Consider the following 12,686-nt stretch of genomic DNA (forward strand, 5'->3'; position numbering starts at 1 on the left):
ACAATACTCCCGGTATCAGGGATAGGGCACTGTGTGCCGGAAGATCACAACACTCCTGGTATTATGGATAGGGCACTGTGTGCAGGAAGATCACAACACTCCTGGTATTAGGGATAGGGCACTGCATGCAGGAAGATCACAACACTCCCAGTATCAGGGATAGGGCACTGTGTGCAGGAAGATCACAACACTCCCAGTATCAAGGATAGGGCACAAGTTCTAGTCACATTGACTGATCACATTACTTTTTTTGTCAAGCTACCAACCGTTTCCATTTCCCATCCCTCCAACCATCACCTCAGTGGGAACCTTGGTAACATCAATAAATAAGAGGGCAGCCAGCCAATAGGAATACATATTCATTCCTAAACTGACCTTAACTGACCTGAAAAGTGTCAATTTGTATCATTTTCTGTTAGTGCGCACTAAGAATGGTTAGTGCACACTAACTCCCGTTAGTGCTCACTAACCCGATTTAACAATTTTTAACGATAAATCGTTAGAATTCCTATTGTATCCTGTTCTTTAACGATTTAAGACGATATTAAAATTATCGGACGATAATTTTAATCATTGAAAAACGATTCACATCCCTACTACCTACTATCTTTGCTGTTACACCTGACTATACTTTGGACACTTTTGAAACTGTAGCTAGCACAGAAAGTTTACAAATCATTTTGAAAATTAAATATTCCACTTGCCCCCTATCACCCTGTTCTACTGCTGTACTCAAACTTATCAAGGATGACATAGCCTTACCTATTTCTCATATTGTCAACTCTTCTCTGCCTGCAGGTATTCTTCCCGACTCTCTAAAAACTGCTGCTGATATTCCACTTCAAAAAAATCCCACAACTTTCAATTCTGATTACATCAACTTTCATCCCATTTCTTCTCTCCCATTGTTATCTAAAATCATTGAATCAGTCGTGCTAAAGCAACTTACTAGTTATCTAGATGAACATTCTCTGCTTGCCCTATACCAGTTTGGATTCAGGCCCAATCACAGTACAGAAACGCTTTTATTATCCAGCACCAACATTATTCCAGGGTTTGAATTTGGGCATCTTGTATGTTTTTATCTTCTTAGATCTCTCTGCCACTTTTGATACTGTCAACCATGAAATATTACTTTCCTGTCTTACTAACATTGGCCTAACTGGAACAGTTTTTTCTTGGTTTAATTCTTATTTATTAAATCGAACACTGCAGATCCACATAAACTCTGCTACTTCCTCTTGGTTCTCCCTAAACACAGGAGTACCTCAAGGTTTTTCCCCTCAGCAGCCTTATTCAACATATATTTCTCTTCCATTTGTCAACTCCTTTCTACTTTAGGCATCTCTTACCAGCTCTGTGCTAATGACATCCAGTTTTATTTTCCTACTTGGCATGACTGGAAATCCATTTCACAATTCATATCTGTATGTCTATCCTCAGTCAAAACATGGTTGTTTCATAACAAACATAGGGCTGCATTTTCTAAGCGCAGAACTTAGAGAATCCGGTGGTAATGGGGGTGAAGTGGGGGGCGGGCCTGCGAAAGCCGGCAGCGATCGCACCACCGCGGTGTTATCGCTGCCGGTTTTCGCATCCAATAGTGCCACCATGAAAGGTGGTGCTATTGGGTATTCCACTGGCGGCGATAAGGGGTCTTACCTTTTCGCCATCAGCGAAGTCGTTGCGGAGTCTGCCCTTACACCGCCCTGACTCCTCCCCTTCTGGTGCGGACTCCGCCCCGATTTAGCTATCACACGCGAAAAAGGACTTTTTGCATGCGAAAAGTCCCTTTTTGTGTGCGATCCTGTTAGAAAATAACCCCCTTAGTTTAATCTGATCAAAAAAAGGAAATAATGATTCTTGGACATCCTCCTTTTGATAATATTCCTAAAACCATTTCCTTTGAAAAAACAATTATCGATCCCAAGTTAGAAATGCAAACTCATATCAAATCTGTAGTTAGTCATTTTATAAACTGCGCCTTCTAAAACACATTAAACCATTACTTGACCCACCCACTTTTTGAGCAGTTCTTCAATCTCTGATACTCACTTTATGTTGGATTACCCCAATCATCTATTCGACCTTTTCAATTGGTGCAAAATGCGGTGGCTCGTCTACTTTCCAAAATGAATCTGCATGAACACATGTCCCCAGTCATTTTCAGTTTACATTGGCTACCAATACACTGGCGAATCTAATATAAAATCCTATCTACCCTACATAGCCTCATTCATAACAATAAAAGCTCATGGCTCTCAGCCATTTTGCACCCCTATATTCCAACACGTACCCTCAGATCAAAAAACAAATTTCTTCTACAAATTCCCTCACCTAAAACCACCAGACTAATAATGACCCGTGAATGAGCATTCTCTAATGCAGGCCCTATCATTTGGAATGCTATTCCTCAAACTCTGAGATTACTATCTAGCAAAAAGGAATTAAAGTGCTAAAATATCACCTTTTCAGGCAAGCCTTTAGAGACCTATGTGAACTTAAACTTCCAGGCTCTCTGTTCCTCTTTTTTCCTTTAGGTTTTTATCCTTTAGGTCTGCTTTCACTCTACTTGCTTAATTGTGTTTCCTTTATTCCACATGCTTTTGCTGTTTGTTTTTACCTGATTTTATCCCTGTTTTACCTGATTTATCCCTGTTTTACCTGATTTTATCCCTGTTTTAAATATTTTTTTATTTTAATTGATTATAATTGTATTTTTGTAACCCGCCCCAAACATTGGAGGGCCTGGGTAATAAATCTCTTCAAATAAATAAATAAGTAAATAAATAAATAAATAAATGAATAGAATAAAAGCTAGTCAAGGGCAGAACTATTTCTTAGGAAAGATGGAGACCTTGAGCATGGGCAAGCTCAGAGGCCTTCGCAATCTGTTGGGGAGCGCTAGGAGAGCGGTCCCATTTCCAAGGAGATTGTGTGCCCTTAAACCTCAGCACAACCCCAGAGGGCTCCAAGGGAGTACCGAGGCAGGCGAGACATGTCTGAGCCTGGGCTGAGACCAGGAAGCCAGGCCCCTGCCGACCTGCACAGCCTGAGTGAGACCAACCACGCAAGGTTGGTCTCTGAGCAGTCCTCCGACTACTCCATGCCCTTTCAGACCTGCCGCTGGGAATGGCAAAGGCAGCAGGCTGCAGGAGATGGGCAGACGAAGGCTCTGGAATATGAATACTTAAAACGAGGAACTTGGAGACGTGAAGACACAGATGAGAGGCTTGAGCACGAAGACTCAGGATCAAGGTTCAAGAACAAAGTCCAAGTACTGGGTTGAGGCTGCGACGCAGTGTACCCTACACAGCCCACTACAGGGCGGAACCATGGGACTGGTCATGGACCACACTTAAGTGCGAAGCAGACTCCAGGCAAATACATGAAAGATGAAGCGGAACATGGTGAAGATTCGGTAGAAGCCTGCACTGAGATGCGCCCTACACAGCCGCCCATGGCTGGTCACAGTCCACACTGGAACTGAGCAGGTTCAGTCAGAGTCTTAGGCATGGATGGAACAGCCACAAGAACATCCGAGGGCTGAGATGAGAAATTAATTAATTAATTCTAATACTATCAGAAGGAATGTTAGTAATGAAACATGTTTAAACCAGTGAGAGGGAGGACAATTTTCAAAGCCATTTGCTTGGACTGAAATTGCCCGCCGTCAATTTATCTAAAAGTACATGCCATAAAGCAATTGGTTTTTTTACCCAATATAAAGGAGATAATCCCAGAAGATAATTTTAGTTCGGTGGAGGATAATTACATGCATATACAATCTTTTCAACTCTTTAAGAGCATTATTTTTCATTGAAAAATAAAAACAGAGAACATGACAGCAGATAAAGACCATATAGTCCATCCAGTCTGCCCATCCACGACCCCTGCTCAGCTTTACAGTCCCTTCCATTCCCTCAGAGAGCCTCCGAAATTATTCATATTTAGGGATGTGAATCAGGCTTTGGACGATTGAAAATATCGTCGATATTTTCAAAATCATCAGAAATCGGGGGCTCCCCCGAAACGATAGGAAAACCCCACAATATTGATCGTGGGGGTTCTCTTATCGTTTTAGGGGAGGGCGGGAAAAACGGCACACAAAAATAACCCCTAAACCCACCCCGACCCTTTAAAACTAATCCCTTTGCTTCCCCCACCCTCCTGACCCCCCCCAATAACATTTTACAGGTACCTGGTGGTCCAGTGGGGGTCCTGGGAGCGATCTCCCGCTCCCGGGCCGTCGGCTGCCACTAATCAAAATGGCGCTGATGGCCCTTTGCCCTTACCATGTGACAGGGTATCCATGCCATTGGCCGGCCCCTGTCACATGGTAGGAGCATTGGATGGCCCGCACCATTTTTAAAGATTGCGCTGGCCATCCAGTGCTCCCTCCATGTGACAGGGGCCGGCCAATGGCATGGATACCCTGTCACATGGTTAGGGCAAAGGCCATTGGCGCCATTTTTATTAGTGGCAGCCGACGGCCCAAGAGCGGGAGATCGCTCCCGGGACCCCCACTGGACAACCAAATACCTGTAAAATGTTTTTTGGGGGGTCGGGAGGGTGGGGGAAGCAAAGGGATTAGTTTTAAAGGGTCGGGGTGGGTTTTTTGTTTATCGGCTCGGGCGCAGCCGATAAACAAAACTGCGATCGGGCCCGATGGAAAAAACCCCACATGTGAATCGGAACCGGAATCCGAACTGATTCCGGTTCCGATTCACATCTCTATTCATATTCCAGCATTTCCACAAGGAGGCTATTCCATGCATCCACCACTATTTCTGTAAAGATATATTTCCTTAGATTATTCCCAAGGCTACCCATTTCATCCACCTCCCATGGCCCTTAGGTAAAAAGAGGCTCTGAATCTCACGGTTAACCCACAAACAACTCTAGTGCCAGCAGCAGCAGCAGCACCCAAGGATGCAGATAGGAGATCATACAAAACACCCCTGGTGAGGAGGCACTTTAAAGTGATGGAAGACCCCCATTTTGCTCAGTGTATTCATTGCAGTAATGGAGTATCTGACAAATGCTAGCATGAAGCATAACCTACAGAAACACCACCCACTAGCATTACAGTTGCCAACTGGCTCCAGACTTTCAGAACAGATTGATCCAGTTCTGGTTTTACCTCACTGCATGCAGGGACTTATAGTTTTGCTTATCTTAATGAATACATAGGTAAGTCAGAACTACAAGTTCCTGCATGCAATGGGGTAAAACCAAGACTGGATCACCATATCCTTAACATCTGGTGCCAGTTGGCAATCCTAGCTACCACTGGCATCGGGGGGGTGGGGGAGTGGCAGTACTAGCCTGGAGACCACCTCTGCCACTCAAAACATAAGCAGTGGAGGAAAAGGGGAAGACTTTTTTCCATGTCAGATGTCAGGCCAGCAGCTCCCTGTCAAGCGTCTGTAATGGCAAACTACCATAGAGGAAATGGGGTGGTTTTTTTGTATCACAGTCCTGGAGCAAAAGCCAGGCAGCATCTAAAGTATTGGGGGAAATCATTGCCCTGGATGACCAGACCCTGCAGATAGTGGAGAACCTGGGCTTTAATTGTCTGTTGCACCTCTTAGCCTCCAAATACAATGTGGTATCCAGGAACACATTTAGAAGCAAGTTATCCCCACTCTACATAATCAGTGCTATAGTCACATGAAGATGCAGCTGGCTAAGATAGGGAGAAATAGTGTGAATTTCACAAGTGATATCTGGACTAGTGTGAAAGCTATGTATGCCTAACTCTCACTGACAGAATGCCGATAAGAGCTGACTGAGGCAGGGGAAGGCAGCAACTCCACAGGGAACCGAGCATTAGACTGAAAGTGGGCTGGGCTGCACACTCAGGTGATGGATAGCCCCCATACCTCATGCAATGTCCTAACAGCCATAAAAAAATGCTGGAGGGCTGGAAGCTATAACAGAGAGGTGGGGAGTCTTCAGCGGGGTTTTTTGTGACAGACAGTGAGAAAAACATAAGTGCAGTGGAAGATGGGCTATATGGGGATCCAGTGTCATGCACACTTGCTGCACCTGTAAGTGAGGGATGCCCTGGGGCTGAGGCAGGAAAATGTCAGGGTTGCCCTGAAAGAGAGGTGCAGGAAAATAGCAGTGCATTTTCATTTTAGCACCGAGTAGGCGACTTTTCTGTGAGGAGGAGGAAGAAGAATTTGGGATGCCTCATAAGCATCTGATTCAAGGTGAAATTTCCACCTATCTGATCCTACAGAGTTTAGTGGTAACCACACACTTTGGAAACTTTAATTATTAGGAAGTGAAATCACCTCATATACACGGCCCGACAAGGCTCATGTTTTGCAATCTTCTTCAGGGGCCTCACAATGTTTTAATCAACCACTAAAGAGTAAAACAAAATATACATGTTTAGAAGAACCCTTGCACCTAATAATTGAATCTTTAAAAAGAACCACACTACCTGCATATCAAAACGCCATTTATTTCATCTGCATTATGATCGTGGCCATGGCGTTCCCAGAGGATCCACCCTTTAAACCCCTGACGTACTTATACCCCTCCTTAGGATTAGCACTTGACGAATCTGTGACCGACCTCCCACAGAATACCAGAGAGCTCCGATGTGTTTTTTAAACTAACGTCATCCATTTGATGCTGTCATTCTTTCCATACGGGTGCTGAGACGATAGAATATAGATCCACCGCTGTTCCTTATAATTGGCATTTTGATATGTAGGTAGGTGATTTTACTTTAAGAACATAAGAACATGCCATACTGGGTCAGACCAAGGGTTCCATCAAGCCCAGCATCCTGTTTCCAACAGTGGCCAATCCAGGCCATAAGGAACCTGGCAAGTACCCAAAAACTAAGTCTATTCCATGTTACTGTTGCTAGTAATAGCAGTGGCTATTTTCTAAGTCAACTTAATTAATAGCAGGTAATGGACTTCTCCTCCAAGAACTTATCCAATCCTTTTTTAAACACAGCTATACTAACTGCAGTACCCACATCCTCTAGCAACAAATTCCAGAGTTTAATTGTGCGTTGAGTAAAAAAGAACTTTTCTCCGATTAGTTTTAAATGTGCCACATGCTAACTTCATGGAGTGCCCCTAGTCTTTCTATTATCCGAAAGTTCCAAAGTGTGTGGTTCTTACATTTAGAGTATCTTATCTACCGTACAATACTTTAGTTTCTGTTTTCTACATTTAAGAGTTTAGTGGGAGCAGCAGACACCCCTTCTTGATCTGTCTCTAATAACAAAAATAAGTGTGAGTCACCCCCTGAGGCAACATGATTGGGTAGTGATGAGGCAGCTGATACAAATCCTGAAGCTCTTTGAGGATGCCATGGAGGATTTGAGTCATAGAAGCATCACCTTGAGTGGGGTTCATGCCCATAGTAAATAGTGTGGAGGAAAAGATGGAGGGTATCTATGAGCTGAGAGAATGGAAGCAAAGCTGTTGCAGTTTGTGGACTCTTTGCAGCAGGTGCAAGACAGACTGAAATCAGTGATAGAAAATAATACTTACATGCTTGTCGCAGTTTGTGATCCATGGGAGAAAGGGAGTCTCATCTCTAGTCCAAGCATCTCACTTATATCTAGGAGATACTGGTGGCTATGTTTCATGAATAGGTGTACCAGAGGTAGAAGTGTAGTGGGGATGTGGCATAGGAATAAATGGCCGCTCAAAGTTGTGTGAACATGAGAAGCTACCACTTTTTCCCAACCTCTATGTCACAGCCAAATTGTCCCCGCAGAACCATCTTTCCTGACATAGGTCATAGCTTAAGTATCTGGCAAGAGAGATACTCACTTCACCTCAGCAAATGAGACCCCAGCATAAATTTCTGTGACATACCAACTAATAGAATCCAGTGAGGATATGGACACCGATTTGCTGGCACATTGAGTACAAGTCCGTGGTCCAGCCAGACCTAAGGTGGTCCAGTAGTATCTTTCCTGCCCATCAACCAGTCTGCCCAGTTAATGTGTTTTAATCATTAGCAGGGACCATCATGAGCCCTCATTGTTCAAAGATGGTGCCAGAGATGATGAAAAAGTTGGCCTTTTTGAAAATAAATTTGTTGTTTCTGGGTTTTACAGAATTTCCATGCACATGCAAGATGACTGAAAATACCTTGGAGGTCCTGCTACAACTCTGCCTGGCAGCAATGCCTCTGGCGCTAAACCCTGGGGTCATAATGTTACTCTGCTAAGCTGCCGTAATGCTGACATTAAACCCTGGGGGGAGGAAGTTTAACATTCAAAACTGGCCATTTAGTAACTTGCTGGTTAGATCTTATATGGTTAAGTTAAAATGTATATTCAGCAGTATGACTATGCTGATGAAAATGTGCATACAACTGAGCACTTAGCTGGATAAGTCTAATTGGCTAAGGTTAGACCTGCTCTATGGTATATCTAGCTTAGCTGTACAACTTATGCAGCTAAGTCCAGATGTCAGCAGTTAGCTGCATAAGTTGCACGGCTAACTCACCTCCACATTGATCCATTCACAACTTATGCGGCTAACATAAGTCCCACTTATCTGGCTAAATAGTGCTCAAAGTGCTTTGAATATTGACCTCTTCGTATCATGCTGCCACTCTTCTTTGTTGCTATAGCCCTTATGCTACAACATAGGAGTCTCCCTGCACTCTGCCTCACTGTCATGCTTGATGCCATACCTTTGGAATCTTGCTGCACTTCTGCCTTGATGCCATGATCATGCTGCTTCACCCTGGGGATATTGCTGTCACTCTGCCCAATTACCATGCCCCTGACACTACATCTTGGGGGTCTTGATGCCACTCTGCCTAGCTACTGTGCCTCTGATGCTACACATGGTGATATTACTGCCATTCTGCCCAGGTGCAATGCCACTGTTGCTACACCTTGGGGAGGGTGTGTGTGGGGGGGGAGGGGTCTTGCTGCTGCTCTGACTAACTGCCATGCTACTGACACTACACCTTGGGTTCCTGCTGCCACTCTGCTTTGCTGCTATACCACTTACACTACTCAGGGTCATACCAACACTGAAAATATTTTTTGATGATGACTGTGAGCAACTAGATGGAATCGCTGTGAAACTAGAGAATGTAATAACTCAGATTGACAGACTAAAGGATAACAAATCACTGGGACTGGATATTATTCACCCTACAGTTCTGAAGGAATTAAAAAATAAAATTCCACACCTATTTCTGCTGATTTACAACCTTTCATTTAAAATAGCCATGTCATTAGAAGACTGGAGGGTGGCTAATATAACACCAACATGTAAGAAGGCTACAGGAGTGATCAGGAATTATAGACTGGTGAGCCTGATGTCAGTGCTGGACAAAATGGTAAAGCTATCCTTAATAACAAAATTACTGACCACTTCTCGCAGTAGGACCTGCGAGCATTGCCACTTACCAGACGCCGGCTCCTCTCTTTGCCGGGCAGGATACCACCATTGCCACCATCTCCCAGAAATTCCCTAGTCACATGCACATTTGACCATGTATAACTTAAAGGGCCCACAGCAGGAAACCACTCATGGCGCCTACTGAAGATGTTGCCTCTTCAACTCTAGGATCTCTTCTCTTCGCTCAGCAACAGGTCATGTAGTATGAGTTGCTGCTCCTGCCTCATCTCTCCAGCCTTGCCTGCCTCGCCTCTCAAGCTTTAGCTACCTCATCTTTCCAGCTCAGCCAGCCTTGTCCTCTCTAGCACACATCATCCATATCCCTGTCCTTCTCCTTGCCTTCCTTGTCTACCCTCTACTGACTTCTGGACTTGATCTCAGCCTAGACTTTGACCATTCTTGCTTCTGCTTGCCTCTGACCTCAGCCCAAACATTGATCACTCTTGCCTACCACCTGCCTTCTCCTAAGAGGACTCGCACCTAACACCTGCTGGCCACTGGGGAAGAAGGGGCTGGTATAGTTGAAGCTCCTGTCCTCTCTCTCTCATCTAGGTCTGCCAGCCTCCCTGTAGGTAGAGCCAAACTCACCACAGCAACAAGGGTTCACAATCTTACAAGGTATAAAGAAATCTGTGGACAAAGGAGTACTGGTTGTTATATTTATTTTAGTTAGTTAGTTAGGCATTTTATATACTGTCATTCCAAAAGAAGATCCCAATGGTTTACAAAAAAATATTTGTATCCTAGGTCATTATTTATAATCTAGGTCTCTACAACAATAAATACATGTTCTAGGTCAACATAACATCAGATATAAGTTAATTAGAGGTCAGGACAGTAGTTTGTAATTTGTAGATTCCACTTCAGTCTGTAAGTTGTCATACTATACTTTACATTGTTCATTACTTTTGCTCATTCTACTGATTTTTGATGGTGACGTTATCTTCACATTGATAATTTAAGTTAAATTGTATGCATTTTTGAAGTGCCAGATCTTTAGTTCATGTTTGGAAACTCTTTCTGATATCAGGCGTAATGTCTCTGGTAGTGAGTTCCAGGAGAAGGACCATGGAGTCCTTGTAGACAATAGTTTGAAATCTTTAGTTCAGTGTGCAGTGGCTGTCAAAAAGGCAAATAGAATGTTAGGAATTATTTGGAAAGGAACAGAGAAAAAACTTAGAATATCATAATGCCTTTGTATAGATCAATGGTTTGTCCTCACCTTAGGTATAGTGTGCGGTTCTGGTTGCCCCATCTTAAAAAAGACATAATGGAAATAGAAAAGGTACAGAGAAAGGTGACAAAATGATGAAGGGGATAGAAAAGCTCACTTATGGAGAAAGACAACAGATTAGGGCTTATTTCTGGGAGTATGATACAAGAAATAGATCAATGATTGGCATCTGACAGGTACTTGTGCAAATGCACAGGTATACATCTGCATTTGATAATTGATAATTTGGAGTAGTCACTGGAGTATATGTTTACCTGACCCCTATTATGTGTAGATAATGAAACAAAACTCATGAAAGAAAAATAACTCTGGATCTTAAATTTACAGATAAATTCAAACAAGGAACAATTCCTGGACACACGTCATTTCCGATGGCTTCAGGATAGCAGTAGTTTGGAAGTATGGTGGGATTTACATGGACACAGATATCATATCCATGAAGCCTCTCCAAGAAGTAGATTTCCTGGCATTTGAGGAACTTCGAACTTGCAGCAGTTCGGCATTTGGTTTTCAAAGGCACCATGAATATCTATGGAATGTATGGAGGACTTTGTGAAGAACTACAGAGGAGACATATGGGACAACAAGGTCCTCTGCTGCATACCAGAGTTATAGCAAGGCAATGCGAGTTTCCAGATTTCAAATATATAAAAGATGGCACATGTAAGAATATTTCTATTTTGCACCCGCAGCGATTAAGTCCAATTCACTATTCTAATTGGGGAAACTATTTTGAGGTCTGGGACCACCAGAACACCTTTAATAATTCACATGGCTTTCACATGTGGAATTTCATGAACAAGAGTAAGAAAAGGTGATGATGCAGGAAGCAATTCATTGGCTGAGAACCTCTTTATCAAAAACTGTCCACTTACTTATGAATTCATATTTGAAATCTACAACCAGGAAAGTAAACATGGGATGGACAACTTTATTAAAGACAATAGCTTATTATTCTCCTCCTCAAATCAGAGATTTCCAATGAGCTCTCTGTAAAAGTATTTGGACCTTGTGTGAAGAACTCCATAGATGTTGCATGGATAATTTCAATTCTATTTTCTGTTCAATTCAGTATTTTATCCCAACTCACTCCAGGTCAACAGAACATACTGATCCAATCCTGGTTTTGCCCTGTTGTATGCATGGATTTGTAGTTCTGATTGTCACATGGATTTTTCTTAGACAGAGCTACAACCCTATGCATGCATGGGACAAAACCAGAATTGAATCAGTCTCTTTGGTTGACCTGAGGTGAGTTGCAAGCTTCTCCCATGCATTCTATTTAAAAGTATAATTGCCACTCCATGCACATTATGCCACTTTCTTTCTATTTACAGTTGTAACTGCTGTTCTATGTAGGTTACTCCCATGTTTAGATTTATGGTTGCAACTGCTGATCTGTGTAGGTTACCCGATTCTTTCTATTTAGGGACCAAAAATGAAGAACATATTGATAGGTGTATCTTGTACTTGACCACTGGATCAATATGAAAATCAGAAACTTCTGCCTTTGAAAACCTCTGCATTGTCCTGGGACAAATGGCCTTGTCCTTCCCTGGGCTAGGAAGACAGTAACATAATACAAAGCTTGTTCACATTCTCACAAGGACTTGTACAAGTCTCTTGAAGGTCATGCTTAACACACACCTGTCAGTGCTACGTTGAGCTTGATTTTGTAGAGGCTGGTACCATGGTACGATCTAAATTGGATGTTTCTGTATTACCTGAAGTTGTTCTTCATTTTTATTTCCAGCTCATCAACAAAGTTTGTGATGCAAAGAAGACTTACCTATTGGCTCTTCTCTTAGCCTCCCCCTTTCCCTGTGGACTTGCTCTAGAGATGGTAGTATCTGTCGCACTATGCCGGTTACCCCATGCTCATCAATTTCCCAAACTCAAGGAAAGAAACAGTCTTTAGCAGGATTGGCCTGTCATTTTTAGCTATACTAGGCAGAGTTCCAAGTTTGGTAATAAATAGAGCCAGCACTAACATACAGACAGAACAGGTAACCATCGAGGGTGGCAGATTGTCTAGGGCAGTAAAA

The 12,686-nt window shown here is 43.0% G+C and overlaps 1 pseudogene; it reads left to right on the forward strand.

Annotated features, from left to right (window-relative positions):
• Nucleotides 1-12,314, forward strand: part of LOC115099564 — an 84,444-nt pseudogene extending 72,130 nt beyond the window's left edge.
• Nucleotides 12,315-12,686: the final 372 nt, after the last annotated feature.

The sequence above is a fragment of the Rhinatrema bivittatum genome, chromosome 9 (genome assembly GCF_901001135.1).
Source record: "Rhinatrema bivittatum chromosome 9, aRhiBiv1.1, whole genome shotgun sequence".
In the NCBI taxonomy this organism is placed as follows: Eukaryota; Metazoa; Chordata; class Amphibia; order Gymnophiona; family Rhinatrematidae; genus Rhinatrema; species Rhinatrema bivittatum.